The sequence below is a fragment of the Bufo bufo genome, chromosome 1, assembly GCF_905171765.1.
Source record: "Bufo bufo chromosome 1, aBufBuf1.1, whole genome shotgun sequence".
NCBI classification, from domain to species: Eukaryota; Metazoa; Chordata; class Amphibia; order Anura; family Bufonidae; genus Bufo; species Bufo bufo.
In genome coordinates, this window is record NC_053389.1 from 330,489,295 (window position 1) to 330,508,591 (window position 19,297).

The following is a 19,297-nucleotide window of genomic DNA, read 5'->3' on the forward strand; positions in this document are numbered from 1 at the left end:
GGACTCTCCACCTACCTCTAACTTTGTCATTGGTTTCATATTCAAGATCCAGTGGTTCATATGACCATGACCGCTGGATCTTCTCCAGCCCCTCCCAGTAATCTGTCAATCCAATCCGCAATGTGTCGAACTCTAGCGCCAGGTAGACAGCACACTGTTCGACGATCGCGGTCTTTGTGACAGATTGCCCTATCTGTTCCCCTAATAATGGAGTCTCCCACTACCAGCACCTGTCTGGCCTGCCCTATTTTCCTGGTTTCCTGGTTACTGGAGCTGACATTCCCCTGACTGGCAGAGGAAGTGTCCGGCTGCAGCAGTGCCGTCGCAGTGCCATCCCTGGACTGACATCCCCCTCATCTGCCAAACGTGCAAACTTGTTGGGGTGTGTCAGATCAGGGCTAGCCTCTCTGGCACTCTTCCCTCTACCCCGCTTTCTAACTGTTACCCAGCTAGCTACCTCACTTTCCTCAGCCTCCTCTCTGTCACCCTCCCCCTCATCTACCCCAAAGAGTGCTTGCTTGAGAAGCAAACTCTTTTGCAAATTGTCAATGCCTCTCAGTGTTACAACTTGCACGTTTAGAGACTCGATTTGCAATTCCAAACGGGTAATTTGCTCACATCTTGAACAAAGATATACACCCTCGAACGGCTGTTCCAGGACTGCATACATCATGCAAGATGTGCACTGGACTGCGTTGTCAATTGTGCAACACATACTAAATGGGGATTACACCACAAAAGCGAAAAATACAATATAATGTAGTAATAAGAAACTGGCTAATTTCAGTCCCCCACTGAAGTCCCTAAATCTAAAGTCACTTAATCTTAAGTCACACACTTAGACAACCACACACTTAATCAACCACGCGTCGCGGTCAAACTCGCGTTATATATCTGCTTATATTAATATAAATGAAGCTCGCTACACCAGCCTGGTTTGTTTTCCCTCTGGATACAAAAAAAAAAAGGGTTTTCTTCTCCATTTGGTTCAGTTCATCACTTACAGACATTTTTGGTCAGGGGTGTACTATCCCCTCTGCTAAATAAGAAGACACCAGTATTAATAAATGGGGCATTGTAGATGAGGCCTGTTACATATTTTGCATTAGGGCCCAGGAGATTCAGGTCATACCTCTGACTATGACTCATTACTTCTGCAGTCCATCCGCACCCTCTATAGCAAAGAAAGTCCCTATCCAGCTGGCCCCTTTAACTTTTCCCCTCTTTAGCTTTCACCAATACTGTGCCTGATGCTGCTCTGTGTGCCCACATTACTGTAAAGACAGCACTGCCAATAACCCAAAATACTGTACTACCAAAATCAAAGGGCCAAAGGACACAGCTACAGAACTAGAAAAATATTATGTTCAAAGCATACTTTAGGTATCAAACCCCAGACCAGATCCCACAATTAATACAGGCCCCCACACTAGCCCAAAATTAATATGGACTTCCAGACAGACTCCGAAATTAATACAGACCCCAGATGAGACTGAACATTAATACAGACTCCAAAATCAGACCACAAAAATACAGACCCCATATTAGCCCCAAATTCATACAAACCCCAGATTGGAACACACAGTTATATAGACCCCAAATTCATAGACCCCAGATCAGACCCCAAATTCACACATACTCCAGGGTGAGACTTCAAATTCAAATAGCAACAAAATCAGACCCCAAATTCATATTGCTCCTTATAGCCCCCACCCCTCTATCCCTTAGATGCATACCTCAGATCAGATGCCAAATTCATGTGGCCCCTTCTATAACCTTCTTCCCTTAAAGGGGTTGTCTGGGTTCAGAGCTGAACCTGGACATACCGTATTTTTCGCCCCATAAGACGCACTTTCCCTCCCCCCCCAAAGTGGGGGGAAAATGTCCCTGCGTCTTATGGGGTGAATACTAATGAGCGATTCCATTATGGAAGCGCTCATTAGTACCGGAGGACCGGGAAGCGCTGAAGGCTCTGTACTCACGGCTTCCTGGTCCTCGGCTGTCAGCTGTGCAGTGACTGCGCACAACGTGAGGGCGCTCAGTCACCTCACGATGTGCACGCTGGTTCACAGCACAGCCGACAGCAGGAGAAAGAAGAGCGCGGGCGGTGATGAGCGGGAGCGTCCAGGAGCAGGAGAGGTAAGGCGTTTATTTACTTTGTGATATGAGGCTGGGGCTTTTGAATTATGGCTGGGGGCTGCTGAATTATGGCTGGGGCTGCTGAATTATGGCTGGGGGATGATCACATATGACTGAGGGCTGATTACATATGGCTGGGGGCTGATTACATATGGCTGGTGGCTGATTACATATGACTGGGGGCTGATTACATATGGCTGGGAGCTGATCACATATGGCGGGGGGTTGATCACATATGGTGGGGGGCTGATATGAGGCATGGAGGACTGAGATGAGGCATGGAGGTCTCATCTGATATCTGATTAGGGGTCTTCTTTATATTGGGCTCTGATCTAAGGTCTTATTAACATTGGGGATCTGATTAGGGCTGTGAGCTGAGGTCTGATTAACATTGGGGGTCTGATTGCTGATCTGATCTGAGGTCTAATGAAAAATATTTTTTTCTTATTGTCCGCCTAAAACCTAGGTGCGTCTTATGGGCCAGTGCGTCTTATAGGGTGAAAAATACGGTATCCCTATTTTCACCCAGGCAGCCCCCCTGACATGAGCATCGGAGCATTTTGGGCTGTTTTGTTTATATTTTTACACTGCTAAGCAGATGCTTCCGCCTCACACTGGCTGTTTTACAGGCTAGGGCAGTGCTAAAGCCCGCCCATTAGAGCTGGTGACGTCCCGAGGCTCACTGCTATGTGGAAGCCTCCATCTAGCTTTCCCCATGGATAGCCTGGTACGTCACCAAAACTCCAAAAAGAGCTTTTGCCCTGAACAATTCAGTGGAGGGCAAAGGAGAGCATCCGGACTTGAACTGCTCTGATGCTCATGTCACAGGGGGTAACTGGGTTAAAAATGGGATATGTTTGGGTTCAACTCTGAACCCAGACATTCCCTTTACATGCAGACTTCAGATCAGATGCCACATTCATACAGACCCCCTATAACTTCCTTCCCTTAAACACAGACCTCAGATCAGATGCCAAATTCATGTGGCCCTCCTATAACCTCCTTCCCTTGAAGGGGTTGTATCTCTTCAGAAAATGGAATTTATCATGCAGACAAAGTTAATACAAGGCAATTACTAATGTATTGTGATTGTCCTTATTATACATTGCTACATTGTTACAACCACCCTGCAATCCAGCAGCGGTGGTCATGCTTGGAGGCAATATGGACAATCACAATACATTAGTAAGTGCTTTGTATTAACCTCTTAGTTACCAACCTGTTTTTGGCCTTAAAGGGGTTGTGCAGGGGTTTTATATAATCATGACCTATCGTGAGGATAGGTTATCAATATAAAACCCCGGCACAACCTCTTTAATGACCAAGTGATTATTTTTTTCATTTTTCCATTGTTGCCTTCCCTAAGCTATAACTTTTTTATTTTTCTGTCGAAGTAGCCGTATAAGGGCTTGTTTTTTGTGGGATAACTTGTAGTTCTAAATAGTGCTATTTTGGGGTACACATAACGTACTGGTTAACTTTTATTAACTCTTTCTGGGAAAGAATGGGAAAAAACAGCAATACTGCTCTTGCGTTTTTACGTTATTAATTTTGCGGCATTCTTTTTTCTGCATAAATAACATGATAACTTTATTTTCTGGGTCAATATAATTACAGCAATACCAAACACTTTGTTTTAATACTTTTTACTACTTTTGCACAATAAAAACCATTTGTTAAAAAAGAAGACTTTTTTTTGCATCGCCACATCCCAAGACAGATAACTTTTTTTACTTTTCTACGGAGCTGTGTGAGGGCTTGATTTTTATGAGAAGGCTTGCAGTTTTTATCACTATCATTTTGGGGTACTTAACACTTTTTTTAATCTCGTTTTATTCTATTCATTTGGTAGTGAATAAGCAAAAAGAAGCAATTCTGGCATTTTTTATGGTGTTCATCGTACAGGATAAATTACATGATAATTGTATAGAGCAGGTCATTACAGATGTGGCGATACTAAATATGTGGAGATTTTATTTTTGCAATTTTTGAAATTTGGATTTCTTTTATTAAATATTTTTTGTTTAACCATTTATTCGTCCCACAAGAAGACTATAATAAGCGATCTTTTGATTGCTTCTAAAATACATTGCACTGTTCATGCAGTGCAATGTATTTTACTGTCAGTACTATTCTGATATCAGAAATTACGAAGACCTCTGTGCACTATGGTCAAGAGTGCCGAGGTAAGGGTCACACTCCCAAATAAACCACCAATATACTCTGTGGACCGGGTATCCTTAACAACATAAAATATAAGTTTTACTAGATATGCCATAAAATAAAACAATAACAGTGAGTAAATCAACAAAAGACTGAATCTCAAGACAGACCCAAATGCTGCCTGGTCACAGTAATAGTAAGGTTAAATCTTACCACCTTCAGAGGTATCGATCATGGACAAGCAGCAGGTGTGTGATTGGAGTATATCCTAAAATACAGTGGCCAAGGATATAGCTGACTGGTGCTCTGTCAGTGAACAGCACAAATAATCTCCTATGCCGCCCTAATATAAGTGCCCTAGTTAAGTAGGGTGGGGGGCTATTACATTGGCTGCCTAACGGACACAGAGCACCTGCCACGATGGGGGTGACTCCATACGGAACCTGTCCCTCACTTGGGGGCCTATTCCCTATGCACCTATTCCCTATTCCCTTCCCACAGAGTATATTGGTGGTATTCTGATATCAACCAATAGGCTGTGCCAGAGAGGTGGCTTGCTAGTACACAATGGAGGCAAGCCTGAGGCCTCACTAGGCCCCGGCCTGCGTGCACACATATCGGCACCCCATAATCTCATTCGTGAGGTGCCGAATGGGAGACAGTATCTGATAAGTGGGAGTCTGACACCCGGGACCCCCGCCAATTAGCTGTTTGAGAAGGCAACGGCGCACCTGTTTAGCCCTGCGGCCTTCTCTATTCAGCTTTTCCTGTGCCAGTGATGACATGTTCATTGGTCACGTGGCCTAGGCAGAGCTCAGCCCCATAGAAGTGAATGGGGCTGAGTGCAATTCCAAGCACAGCTGTTATACAATGTACAGCGCTGTGCTTGGTAAGCACTGAAAAGGCCTCGGTGCTTACAGGAGCACCAGCGCCTTTTCAAACAGCTGATCAGTAGGGGTGCCAAGTGTCATACTCCCACCGATCAGATAGATCAGAGGATAGGTCATCAGTATTATTGTCTCAGAAAGCCCCTTTAAAGGTACAATACAGGATGGGTTATAAAGTCTTGGAAACCATTTTAAATAAAACTCACCTCTCCCGCTCCAGATGGTGGAGCCACTCCGCAGATCCATTGCGCTCTTCCTGTAGCATTACACCGTGACCTGAGGAAGCAAAGTGGTACGCTCACCACTCCCTGCTCCTTCAGTACCAATGAGTGCTTCCACAATGGAAACAAAGTGCTCGTTATTCACAATTAGAAGCAAAAAAATCTTCAGTCAAAATTGACAGCACCCATCTACCCCAAAAAAGGCTAATGAGGTGATGCCCAAGGGGGGCGCCTTCCTACTCCTACTCGTCAACTCCTACTCGTCATCCCAGCCCTTTGTCTTAGATTAATATAATAACCAATATTCATTATAACAATTTAATATGATAGGAATGTTATTTTAATGCATATATTAATTACACAAAATCAAATATAAAATTGATGTTTCAAAGAAAGGCAGTGTAAAAAAGATAAGCAACTTTTTGTTTATCTATTAAATGTGTAAGCATTTTGCTGTATTCAAAAAATGTAAAACAACATTTAAGAGCGATAAAAGATGACGCTGCAGTTTCACCTCTGACCTTTCATAAAAGACTTAAAACTACACTGAGAAGAGTTATCATATAGGCAGACAAGTAAAAGGTGAGGAGCAATCAGAAAACTGAAGCAACTATTGTATCAGTTCAGCTGAAACAGAATTATTTTGGTCACTTAAAAGAAAAAAAAAAGAAAAAGTCATATATATTATTTTGGGTGCATAAAGCTCAGTGAGCTTCCCATATTTTCCCCTTCAGCCATGACACATTAGATTATTCTACCACAAATTATCCCATCTGTCCCTTAGTTTCAAACTTTTTTTGGCTCTTCTAAAATCCACCCCCAGCTTTCGTTCACTGCCTCAGCTATTCTTTAGGCTTTAGACTAAGTGTAAAAGTGGCAGGGGGCCCTTATTAAAGGCTGCCCCTCCTTCTTTCCCTCAGCAGTGGCCTTCCAGCCAAACTGCTCTTGTATTACTTTTTGATGAGTTTTCAATTTAGGACTGCAGACAGGGGGAGAAGGCGACTTAAAAAAAAAATGCAACAGATGGGGCCGATTGTGTTCTATAGGCAAATTAAGGAAGACATCTGTAGCTTCAAAATACTGGTGGTCTAAAGCAATTAGTCCTCTGTGAAAAGGGGCCTCTCACTGCCTGCTCCATCCAATCGAATCTGAGGGAGGGCTCACATTACAATGGCCTTGAACACAATTCAATGAGCCAAAAAAAAAAAAAAAGATTAATCTAAGAGGAGCTGCAAGCAAGGCAGGAGTTGGAAAGCTAAAAGAGACAAGGTTTCTTAGGTTTCTGTTCAGATGTCTATGTTCCATTTTTCATTATTTTTTGTTTTACTGTTTCCATTAAGTATACTGTATTTATGCACAATGCTAATTTTCCTTTGCACTTATGTTGGATAGTTTAGAAAAGGAACATTTAAAGGAATCTAGTTTCAGCAGTCAAGAGAAAGTCCTGGCACAAGAGCCTGTTACACAGAACCATTCTCTAATTACAGCGACTCCTATGATTCTGAAGTGTCACCTTCAATACAAAAATGATGGACAACGGCTGGGTTAATCCTAGGAGTTAATCTCTAAAATTCAATGTAACTTTACATTGGAGAAATTTTCTGAGGATTAATTCTATTGATCAGTCTGATATTTTAGTTTATCCATGTGTTTCACAGAGGGTGAAATAAACTCACCTCTCTTACGCCTATTACTATTGTTCACCTGAATGTATATAACCAGTGTTTTCACTCTTTTTATCTAATCACAAAGGCACATATTTTTATTTTGTTCATTTTGACTGTTGTATGTCTGTATATATACCGCCTGTATATATATATATATATATATATATATATATACCGTATATATATATATATATATGCACCGTCTGTATATATATATATATATATATACTGTATAATATATATATATATACAGTCCGTAATATATATATATATATATATATATATAAAGAAAATATGGCAGCACCAACCAATATTGGAAATGGGTGCTAGCTCCTGAAGGAAGGCTTACCCAAAATATGAAACTGTAAAGCAGAGCAGCACTCCAAAGTTATAATAAAAAAAGTGTTTATTCACCCATAAGTGACGCGACACTTATGGGTGAATAAACACATCCTTTTTTATCACAACTTTGGAGTGCTGCTCTGCTTTACAGCTTTATATATATATACTAGCAGAAGGACCCGGCTTTGCACGGGTATATTTCATCTATTTCATTTTATGTTTCCGTGTGTCGTAAAAAAAATATCAACAGTTTCCCCCATAACAGTGACCTCTACAGTGCCCACCCCTTTAACTGTGACTTTCACTGTGACTGCCCCTTTAACTGTGACTTTCACTGTGACCACCCCTTTAACTGTGACTTTCACTGTGACTTTCACTGTGACCGCCCCTTTAACTGTAAATTTCACAGTGGCCGCCTCTTTAACAGTGACTTTCACAGAGACCGCCCCTTTAACAGTGACCACCCCTTTAACAGTGACTGTCACAGTGACCGCCCCTTTAACAGTGACTTTAACAGTGACCGCCCCCTTAACAGTGACTTTCACAGTGGCTGCCCCTTTAACTGTGACTTTCACAGTGACCGCCCCTTTAACTGTGACTTTTACAGTGACCGCAACTTTATCTGTGACTTTCACAGTGACCGCCCCTTTAACTGTGACTTTCACAGTGACCGCCCCTTTAACTGTGACTTTCACTGTGACTGCCCCTTTAACTGTCACTTTCACTGTGACTGCCCCTTTAACTGTGACTTTCACAGTGACCGCCCCATTAACTGTGACTTTCACAGTGACCGCCCCTTTAACTGTGACTTTCACTGTGACTGCCCCTTTAAGCAGTAAAGAAATGTGGCTGGGTTGTTATGGAAACCTGGAGTAAAACTGTGCTTATGGCAGTTGGGCTTTGAAGAGAAAGAATTGCAGGCTTGTATTTGGGGGGGGGGTAATTTTTTGGGAATATCTCAGTAACAGTACGTCCTAGAGAGCTGAGACCCGGTCTAAAACCTTCCCGGACACCTGATGTACCTGTGTGCCAAATTTTGGTGAAGATCGGTCCAGTCGTTTGGTCGCACATAAAGAACATCTAGACAGACAGACAGATAGACAGACAGACAGAAACTCATTTTTTATATATATATATATACTAGCAGAAGGACCCGGCTTCGCACGGGTATATTTCATCTATTTCATTTTATGTTTCCTTGTGTCGTAAAAAAATATCAACAGTTTCCCCCATAACAGTGACCTCTACAGTGTCTGCCCCTTTAACTGTGACTTTCACTGTGAACGCCCCTTTAACTGTGACTTTCACAGTGACCGCCCCTTTAACATTGACTTTCACAGTGACCGCCCCTTTAACAGTGACTTTCACAGTGGCCGCCCCTTTAACTGTGACTTTCACAGTGACCGCCTCTTTAACTGTGACTTTCACTGTGACCGCACCAATAACTGTGACCGCCCCTTTAACTGACTTTCACTATGACCGCCCCTTTAACTGTGACTTTCAGTGACCGCCCCTTTAACTGTGACTTTCACAGTGACCGCCCCTTTAACTGTTACTTTCACTGTGACCGCACCAATAACTGTGACCGCCCCTTTAACTGACTTTCACTATGACCGCCCCTTTAACTGTGACTTTCAGTGACCGCCCCTTTAACTGTGACTTTCACAGTGACCGCCCCTTTAACTGTGACTTTCACTGTGACCGCCCCTTTGACTGTTACCGCCCCTTTAACTGTGACTTTCATTGCGACTGCCCCTTTATAACTGACTTTCACTGTGACCGCCCCTTTAACTGTGACTTTCACTGTGACCGCCCCTTTAACTGTTAACTTTCACTGTGACCGCCCCTTTAACTGTGACTTTCACTGTGACCGCCCCTTTAACTGTGACCGCCTCTTTAACTGTGACTTTCACTGTGACCGCCCCTTTAAGCAGTAAAGAAATATGGCTTGGCTGTTATGGAAACCTGGAGTAAAACAGTGTTTATGGCAGTTGGGCTTTAAAGAGAAAGAATTGCAGGCTTGTATTTGGGGGGGGGGGGGTAATTTTTGGGGAATATCTCAGTAACGGTACATCCTAGAGAGCTGAGATCAGTCTAAAACTTTCCCGGACACCCGATGTATCTGTGTTCCAAATTTGGTGAAGATCGGTCCAGTCATTTGGTCGCGCATAAAGAACGTCTAGACAGACAGATAGACAGACAGAAACTCATTTTTATATATATAAGGCCTCATGCACACGACCGTTGTGTGCATCCGTGGCCGTTGTGCCGTTTTCCGTTTTTTTTCGCGGACCCATTGACTTTCAATGGGTCCGTGGAAAAATCGGAAAATGCACCGTTTTGCAGCCGAGACCGTGATCCTTGTATCCTGTCCGTCAAAAAAATATGACCTGTCCTATTTTTTTGACAGACAACGGTTCACGGACCCATTCATGTCAATGGGTCCGTGAAAGAACATCCGAAGATCCGTCTGCATAAAAGCTTTTTCAGAGCTGAGTTTTCACTTCGTGAAAACTCAGATCCGACAGTATATTCTAACACAGAGGCGTTCCCATGGTGATGGGGACGCTTCAGGTTAGAATATACTAAAAGAACTGTGTACATGACTGCCCCCTGCTGCCTGGCAGGTGCTGCCAGGCAGCAGGGGGAAGCCCCCCCCCTGTAGTTAACACATTGGTGGCCAGTGCGGCCGGCCCCCCCCTCCCTCCCCTGTAGTTAACTCATTGGTGGCCAGTGGGCCCCGCTCCCTCCCCTGTAGTTAACTCTTTGTTGTCCAGTGCGGCCGGCCCCCCCTCCCTCCCCTGTAGTTAACTCATTGGTGGCCAGTGGGCCCTCTCCCCTCCCTCCCCCTCCTAATTAAAATCTCCCCCCCTATCATTGGTGGCAGCGGAGAGTACCGATCGGAGTCCCAGTTTAATCGCTGGGGCTCCGATCGGTAACCATGGCAACCAGGACGCTACTGCAGTCCCGGTTGCCATGGTTACTTAGCAATTTGTAGAAGCACTATACTTACCTGCGAGCTGCGATGTCTGTGTCTGGCCAGGAGCTCCTCCTACTGGTAAGTGACAGGTCATTAAGCAATGCGTCGCACAGACTTGTCACTTACCAGTAGGAGGAGCTCTTTAAGAAATTAAGGTCAGTCAGTCAGCCGAAAAATTGGGAAAACTTTGAAAGTAAGGGCTATTTGACCATGAAGGACAGTCACCGGACCTGAACCCATTCGAGATGGTTTGGGGTGAGCTGGACCGCAGAGTGAAGGCAAAAGGGCCAACAAGTGCTAAGCATCTCTGGGAACTCCTTCAAGACTGTTGGAAGACCATTTCAGGGGACTACCTCTTGAAGCTCATCAAGAGAATGCCAAGAGTGTGCAAAGCAGTAATCAAAGCAAAAATTGGCTACTTTGAAGAACCTAGAATATGACATATTTTCAGTTGTTTCACACTTGTTTGTTATGTATATAATTCCACATGTGTTAATTAATAGTTTTGATGCCTTCATAGTCATGAAAATAAAGAAAACTCTTTGAATGAGAAGGTGTGTCCAAATTTTTGGTCTGTATATAGACGGTACATATATATATATATATATATATATATATGTACTGTCTTCTCTTCACTAACTATTGCATGGTTTGGTAATGTGTGTGTTCATATGTGTGCCTTGAGCACCATCTAGTGACCTTTAGCTGTAAGTGCATCTTCTGCCTTGTTAAACTATGCATATTCATTAGGTCACCTGACTTCCTGTTCACAGTGCTTTCTGGGAAAGAGACAGGCACCTTCTTCCTTTTTCTCCTCACCTCATGGAAGGAGCAGCTGCACATTGTGTGTCTCTTACTAAAGCATCGTCGGTAAGGGATTAATTCATGTTTTTGCATAGGTTTTGTGTACATTGTGCTGTATATTCAGTTCTTGTATGTTCATTTTCTTATAGTTTACCTTATCTACTGCCGGTTAATAAAACCACAGATTACAGAGACAAGTCTCATCTTATTAACTAGTAGAATGGTGATATCTGCCTGTTGAACTGCATATAGAACCCGGGGGTACATGTTGTGAGAACAGGACAGTAAACGACGACTTCTAGCGAGAGAGCACACCTGACTACACAGAAGTCTGTTACGGTCCACGCAATATCTGCAAACGGACACCACAGTGACTTCTATACAGTCCAGTGCTGCAAGGGGATAGCTGCTTCAAGCAATGTAGACGCATTTGATTGCATAACGTGACCGCTCTCTAAGCACAGCGAATGGCATTCCACAGCACAGTAGTTTCCACGCAGTTAAAGGGATTCTGTCATGAGATTTGAGCCCTATAAGCTAAACATATGGCTAGGTCCGTACTAATAACATGAATCCTAAACTGCCCTTATTAAACCTGCTTGTGGCTCTATTAGCCCAAAAAACTGTTTTTTATAAGCTGTCACTCACCTACCTAAGGTGCCCAAGGGGTTTTACGTTAACTAAGGGTGCCCGCCCGCACCCCTCGCCGTCTGGTGCCCAGCGCCGCCTTCCTCACCTCAGCCCCGCCTCCGCAATCCTCCCGTCCCTCTGCTAGATCCGGCGCCTGCGCACTAGGCTCAGCCTGATGCGCCGCGGACTCCTGGCAGCGGCATCGTTGAGCGAAGTGCGCATGCGCATCAGGCGGCGCATGCGCACTTCGCTCAACGAAGGCGGGGCTGAGGTGAGGAAGGCGGCGCTGGGCACCAGACGGCGAGGGGTGCTCAAATCTCATGACAGAATCCCTTTAAGTGTCTTCACCAACACCATGTCGCGAAGCACAGTATCAAGCTACAAGACGAGATCAGAGAGGGATGGTTCCGCCAGGTCGTCTTCCGTTAGCAATGCGGCTGCCATTGCCCGCGCAAAGGCAGAAGTCGCGAAGGTCAAAGCAGCCTTTGCCGAACAAGAAATGAAGATGAAAGAAGAAAAGGCACAGCTAGAGGCTGAGAAAGCAAAGCAACAGGCTTCAATAGACATGCAAAAGGTCATCTTAGATGCAAAGCTAGAGAAACTCACCGTAGAGAAAGAAACGGCAGCCGCCATAGCTGAAGCAGAGTTCTTGGAAGCAATGGAATACCCGAAAACCGGAAGTCACCGAAGTGTGCTTAGCCCAGAACTCGGCCAGCAAGATCCTGTATGATGCACTTCAGAGTACATCCGTCAACACTCCAGACCAAACAGCAATGCTGATCCATTCCCTGGAACCGAAGATGTCACCTATGCCACAGAAGAATCATACAGTCCAAAATAAAAAGTCACACTCGGAACCTAGTCCTACAAACAAGAGAGCACAGAGCCACGTGACAAAACTCCAGCTAACTTCCCTGCACACCAAGGAAGCCAGCTTCCAGTCCAGCCTGCAGAGCCACCTTATCCTACAAGACGGTATGACATGACAGAGACTCCATACAGGTATGATCACCCACCGCACTGTCACCGTGACTTTCCACCTCCAAATAACCTTAGTAGTAACCAGAGCACAATAGACTTTGCCAGGTTCTTTACTAAACGAGAGCTAGTTACAAAGGGACTGGCGAAGTTCAGTGATCGCCCTGAAAACTATAGAGCATTTCACCTGCAGATTCTTACCGGTATTACAGCTCCGCGAGCCGAGAAACAGTAAAAGATCCTGGTAAGCAGTGCCCTCTACACAAGAAGCCTCACCCTCTTCTGAAGTGCAGAGCCTTTAGAGAAATATCCATAGGAGATCGCAAAGCCTTCCTCAAGGAGAACCGCATTTGCTACAAATGCTGCTCATCAACATCACATATTGCCAAAGACTGTCAGGTTAGTGTAAAATGCACAGAATGCAACAACTCAGATCACAACACGGCCCTACATCCTGGGCCTTTCCTATGGACCTCATCACAGAGTAACAGTGCCAGAGAGCATGGCGGGGAGAAAAGTAACTCTGAAGCTAACCCACCAGCAGTTGCTTCACAATGCACTGAAGTCTGTAAAGGACTCATAGGCGGCAGGTCCTGCTAAAAAATCTGCCTAACAAAAGTATACCCAAGGGGCTGCAGAGACAAAGCCATCAATGTTTACGCCATCCTAGATGACCAAAGTAATGCGTCCCTAGCCAAATCTACTTTCTTTGACATTTTCAACATCAAAGGGCCCAACACTCCTTATTGTCTAAAGATTTGTGCAGGTACTGTAGAAACAGCGGGGAGGAGAGCTAGTGGCTACCTAATTGAGTCCATAGATGGTAAAACGTGTCTTTCCTTACCAACTATTACTGAATGTAACCAAATCCCTGATAATAGACACGAGATCCCTACACCAGAGGTAGCCATACATCACCACAATTTACAGCGTATAGCCCATCTCTTACCAAAACTTGATCCTAACGCTCAGATAATCCTACTCATAGGGAGAGATATCTTACAAGTTCTTAAAACTAGAGAACAGATTAATGGCCCTCATCATGCTCCTTATGCCCAAAGGCATGACCTAGATTGGGTCATAGTAGGAGATGTCTGCTTAGGAAGCATACACAAACCAACTTCCATTAATAGCATACTTACAAGCACATTAGATAATGGATGTCCTTCTATCTTCCAACCATGTAAAAACAACTTCCTCATAAAGGAATTGCCACATAGTACTCAACTACCTTGTTCTTTCGTAGACTCTGTAGACCACGACATAGCTTGTGACAGTGACAAAGACCAGCTAGGTTGCTCAGTGTTCCAAAGGACCAAGGAGGACAATCAGATAGCAATGTCCCATGAAGACAGATTGTTTTTAGAGACCATACAAAGGGAAATCAGTAAGTATGAAACAAATAGTTGGGTCGCACCCCTCCCCTTCAGGCCTCAAAGGCAACATTTGCCTAACAACAGAGAGCAAGTCTACAGACATTTTGTCTCTCTAAGACGTAGCTTCCACAAGAAGCCAGAAATGAAAGATCCCTTCTTTACTTTCATGAGGAAAATATTTGAGAATGGTCATGCGGAGGTAGCTCCCACCCTTAAAAACTCGGAAGAATGTTGGTATTTACCCATATTCAGGGTTTAACCACCCAAAGAAACCAGGTTAAATTAGAGTAGTGTTTGACTCTAGTGCAAAATATGAAGGCATCTCCTTAAACGACGTCCTGCTCTCAGGTCCATATCTTAACAACAGGCTCCTAGGAGTACTGCTTCGTTTTCGCAAAGACTCTGCTGCCTTCATGGCGGACATTCAGCAGGTGTTTCATTGCTTTCTCGTTAAAGAGGAACACAGAAACTTCTTAAGATTTCTTTGGTTTATTGACAATGACCCCACAAAAGATATCACAGAGTACCGTATGCGGGTACATATCTTTGGTAACAGCCCCTCCCCTGCAGTTGCAACTTATGGCCTCAGACACTCTGCTCAGGAAGGCGAACTAGAATATGGGTCAGACGTCAGACAATTTGTAGAAAGAGACTTTTATGTAGATGACTGTCTAAAATCACTACCCACTGTTGAGGGTGCAATAAGTCTCCTTAAGAGAGCTCAAGAAATGCTTGCATGCACGAACCTGAGACTCACAAAATAGCCTCCAATAGTAAGCAGCTGATAGAAGCATTTCCCTCTCAAGACCACTCAAATGACCTACAGAGCTTAGACTCAGGGACTTACTCCCTTCCTATACAACGTAGCCTTGGTCTCCTCTGGGATCTAAAATCAGATACGTTTACCTTCCAAGTCAGCCAGGAAGAGAAGCCCTTTACCCGTAGAGGTGTCCTGTCTGTCATAAACAGTCTTTATGATCCCTTAGGATTCACGGCCCCTGTTACAATCCAGGGCAAATCACTACTTAGAGACTTAACTCAGGAGACATTGGATTGGGATCACCCACTTTCCCCTGGAAAAAGAAACCTATGGATAGAGTGGAGAAACTCTCTAAAGACTTTATCTAGCCTGTATGTTCCACGTTCTTACGCTCCTGTGCCATCCACAGAAGTAAAAACACAAAGACTTTACGTATTCTCTGATGCGTCCGTCAAAGCAATTGCCGCTGTAGCTTATCTGAAAACTGTAGACAACAAAGGTCAGTGCCACACAGGGTTTGTCATGGGCAAAGCAAAACTCGCACCACTTCTCGAACATACAATACCCAGGCTAGAACTCTGTGCCGCTGTACTAGCCGTTGAACTAAATGAATTAATTACATCAGAGATAAACCTAGAGATTCGAGACACCGAGTTTTATACTGACAGTAAAGTGGTCCTGGGCTATATTTACAACCAAACTAGGCATTTTTACGTTTACGTTAACAACCGAGTGTTAAGAATCAGGAGGTCCACTTTCCCAAAGCAATGGCACTTTGTACCTACTGACCATAACCCAGCAGACTTAGCAACCAGGTAAGGTTCTGCCAGTCACCTTAAGGACACAGTTTGGTTCACGGGTCCTGCTTTTCTATACAACTCAGAACATTCTTCTGCCTGTGACTCATATGAGCTGTTAGATGCAGATTCTGACAAGGAAATCCACCCCCAGGTATCTGTGCTACTTACTGTTAATTCGTACAATCAGCTCGGTAGCCACCGTTTCATCAGGTTTTCCACCTGGAAGTCACTTGTGCGAGCTATCACCTGCTTAGCACACGCAGACCGTTCTTTCAAGCATGCCCCATTTGTTATGGAATGTTACTGCAAAGGTTGGCACCATTGTAAGAATGGATACTCAGTAAGTGAGCTAGAACAATCGAAAAATCTAATTATTTGTTCCAAGCAACGAGAGACATTCGCTAAGGAACTCTACTGCATCAACAACAAAAAAACTGGGTCAAAAGACAGTGTGTTACTCAATGATCCTTTCGGAGAGTTTAGCACCAAAGATCTCTACAAACGCCAATGGAGACAAGTGCAAGGCCTTGCCAATACTTTCTGGAATAGGTGGAAGAAGCAATATCTTCCCACCTTACAGACAAGAACCAAATGGCACACAGTTAAGCCCAACCTGAAACCTGATGACATTGTTCTTGTTAAAGACTCTCAGGCTCAAAGAAATCATTGGCCTTATATAATGGTAGGAGGATGCTCGCTCGCTCGGCCGCTCCTTCCTCAGTGTGCCTGTAGATGTAGATGTGACGTCATCGGCACAGGCACATTGACGAAGGAGCGGCCAAGCGAGCGTCCTCCTCTCAGTGCGCCTGCGCCGACTGAAGACAGGTACGGCACAGGCGCGAGATTTAGAACGCAGACAGGGCCAGCCAGAGGACGAGAGCGCTCGCTGGCCCTGTCAATCAACATGAGGAGGGGGCGTCTTTATGAAAGGAGGATGCGGCTGCTACCAGCAAGTAGCCGCCCTACTTGCTGGTAGAGAGGTAATTTACATATTATAAAAGTCAGTTTTTTGAAGAAACTACTAAACGAAAAAGAGTAAGAGCACTATATATTGATAAATCGCAGTATAAGGATTTTAAGTAGCCAAAAAATGAAAAATTAGTTTAGGGGGCTGACAGAAGCCCTTTAATGTGTGTGTTCATATGTGTGCCTTGAGCACCATCTAGTGACCTTTAGCTGTAAGTGCATCTTCTGCCTTGTTAAACTATGCATATTCATTAGGTCACCTGACTTCCTGCTCACAGTGCTTTCTGGGAAAGAGACAGGCACCTTCTTCCTTTTTCTCCTCACCTCATGGAAGGAGCAGCTGCACATTGTGTGTCTCTTACTAAAGCATCGTCGGTAAGGGATTAATTAATGTATATTCAGTTCTTGTATGTTCATTTTCCTATAGTTTACCTTATCTACTGCCTGTTAATAAAACCACAGATTACAGAAAGAAGTCTCATCTTATTAACTAGTAGAATGGTGATATCTGCCTGTTGAACTGCATACAGACCCCGGGGGTACATGTTGTGAGAACAGGACAATATAGAAAAGAGCGAAATTGGGCAGCACAGCGGTTTTCTGCGTAGATGTGGAGTGCCTGAGGCTAAAGGGGGCGATCCACCTCCAAAGAATGTATAAGTAAAGGAATTCCATGGGACATCCAGGGAGTAAAATCAAAGTGATAGCTTTATTCACCAGATGTTTCGGTCCACTTGCTGGGACCTTTCTCAAGCAGTGACAAGTGTACTGGTGCAATGTGCATATTTATACAGGTTCACACAATCAATCATCAATTAGTCAAATGAATCAAATGAAATACAAAAAGTGTAAAAATATCTCATGTTAACACACTATTTCCATAATTACAATGTGATTCTGAAGTGCATGGTAAAGTGACATCAGTGGATATATTTAAAAAAAGTTTTTAAAAATATCTCATTCGTTAATTCATATATTCATAAATAATTGACATGATTATAGTATACCTCACACATGTGATAATATAATTCAAATACCTTAGTGCAGGTGCAATTGATAAAAACAATGGAGAAGGAAGCCATGGAAAAAGCGGGGATATGGTCCTCGTGGATACCGGCGTATCAATTTGCGCACTGCGCATGTCCAAACTATTCTAACTTCTGGATCTCCGCATCATGTGAACGCGCGACCGCTCACGTGATCGGGAATCTAAGTCACATGACACATGACCGCACTCGCGATCCAGAATCAGAAGCAAAGTCAACCCAACAAATGCCCATTTAGGAGAATAGCCAAGGCTTATAGTCTACATTCAGCCCACTGGATCTCCCGTTTTTTTCAAAAGGAGATTCCTGTTCCCACCCCTTCTAGGGGTAGGGACATGATCAATTAGCATACATCTTAATTCTCCTTCTTTGTGTCCCAAATCCACAAAATGCTTACGTACTGGAAGGTCCATACGTTTTTTGCGGATAGTATGTCTGTGCTGATTAATTCTGGTTTTAAAATCAAGGGAGGTCTCGCCTACATACAATAATTTGCATGGACACCACAATACATACACTATGAATGTTGAGTGCTCCCTGTGATTTAAAAGGTGGTTTTACAATATACTTTTCTATCTCTTGCAGAAATTTGGGAAAACAAGACCATTTTGGAAAAGGAGGCAGCGATTTATTGGTCCTACTGGATACTGATCATTTATATAAGATAACACACAATATAGGGAGAAAGATGTATTATTTGTTCTCCTATTGAAATAACAAAGAATGTTTATTATGACTTGTTCTTCTATTGAAGTAACAAAAAAATTGCTTTCCATATACTGGCCAGGTGAGATTGTGGTTCGGGCCAAGGTGCTCCACCGAGTTTAGGGAGACAATATATGTGAAGTGACCTCTTTTTTGGTTACATATGTACTTTATTTAACGTTGGTTACATAACTGGGGTCCGACCAATGTATGAACACATCCTGACCAATATTATATAGAGTTATTGGGTCTATGTCCCCACAATCAGGGAGATTGGATCTTACATTGCTGCACTGGAGGTCTAGGAATGGACACCCAGTGGCAGTTGTGGATTTCCAATATGTTGTCGTGTGTGACACCCACATGACACATTATTTGGAGTCTCCACATGATATGGTGACTTTATGTTATTGGTGACCTACAGTGCATCCAGGAATGCTTGCACGAGGTCGCCATTACATTTCTTACTTGTTTTTATTTAATATCTATTAGGGATTCAATAGACCCCTGAAGGTGCACTGGGTGTTCAGGTTGGATATACAGTGTAACTAGTGGCTCTTGGCTCCCGATTCAGGCGGTACTTCCGCATTATATACTTGGGTCAGAACGTTCAACAGAAACTATATATTATGTCGACCCCCACAATATTTCCGGTGTTATTTAGATACAAAAATGTATTCACATAGCTGTAATTGACTGTCCCCTTTGCTTGGTGTTGCGCAGTGCTTCGATGTACCTCTCACTTGAGCATTATGTGTATGAACTTGACCGGCCCCTTTGTTTCCATGGTGAGGCTTGCAGTTCATGCCTCCTTTCTTTATGGAACGCAGCAT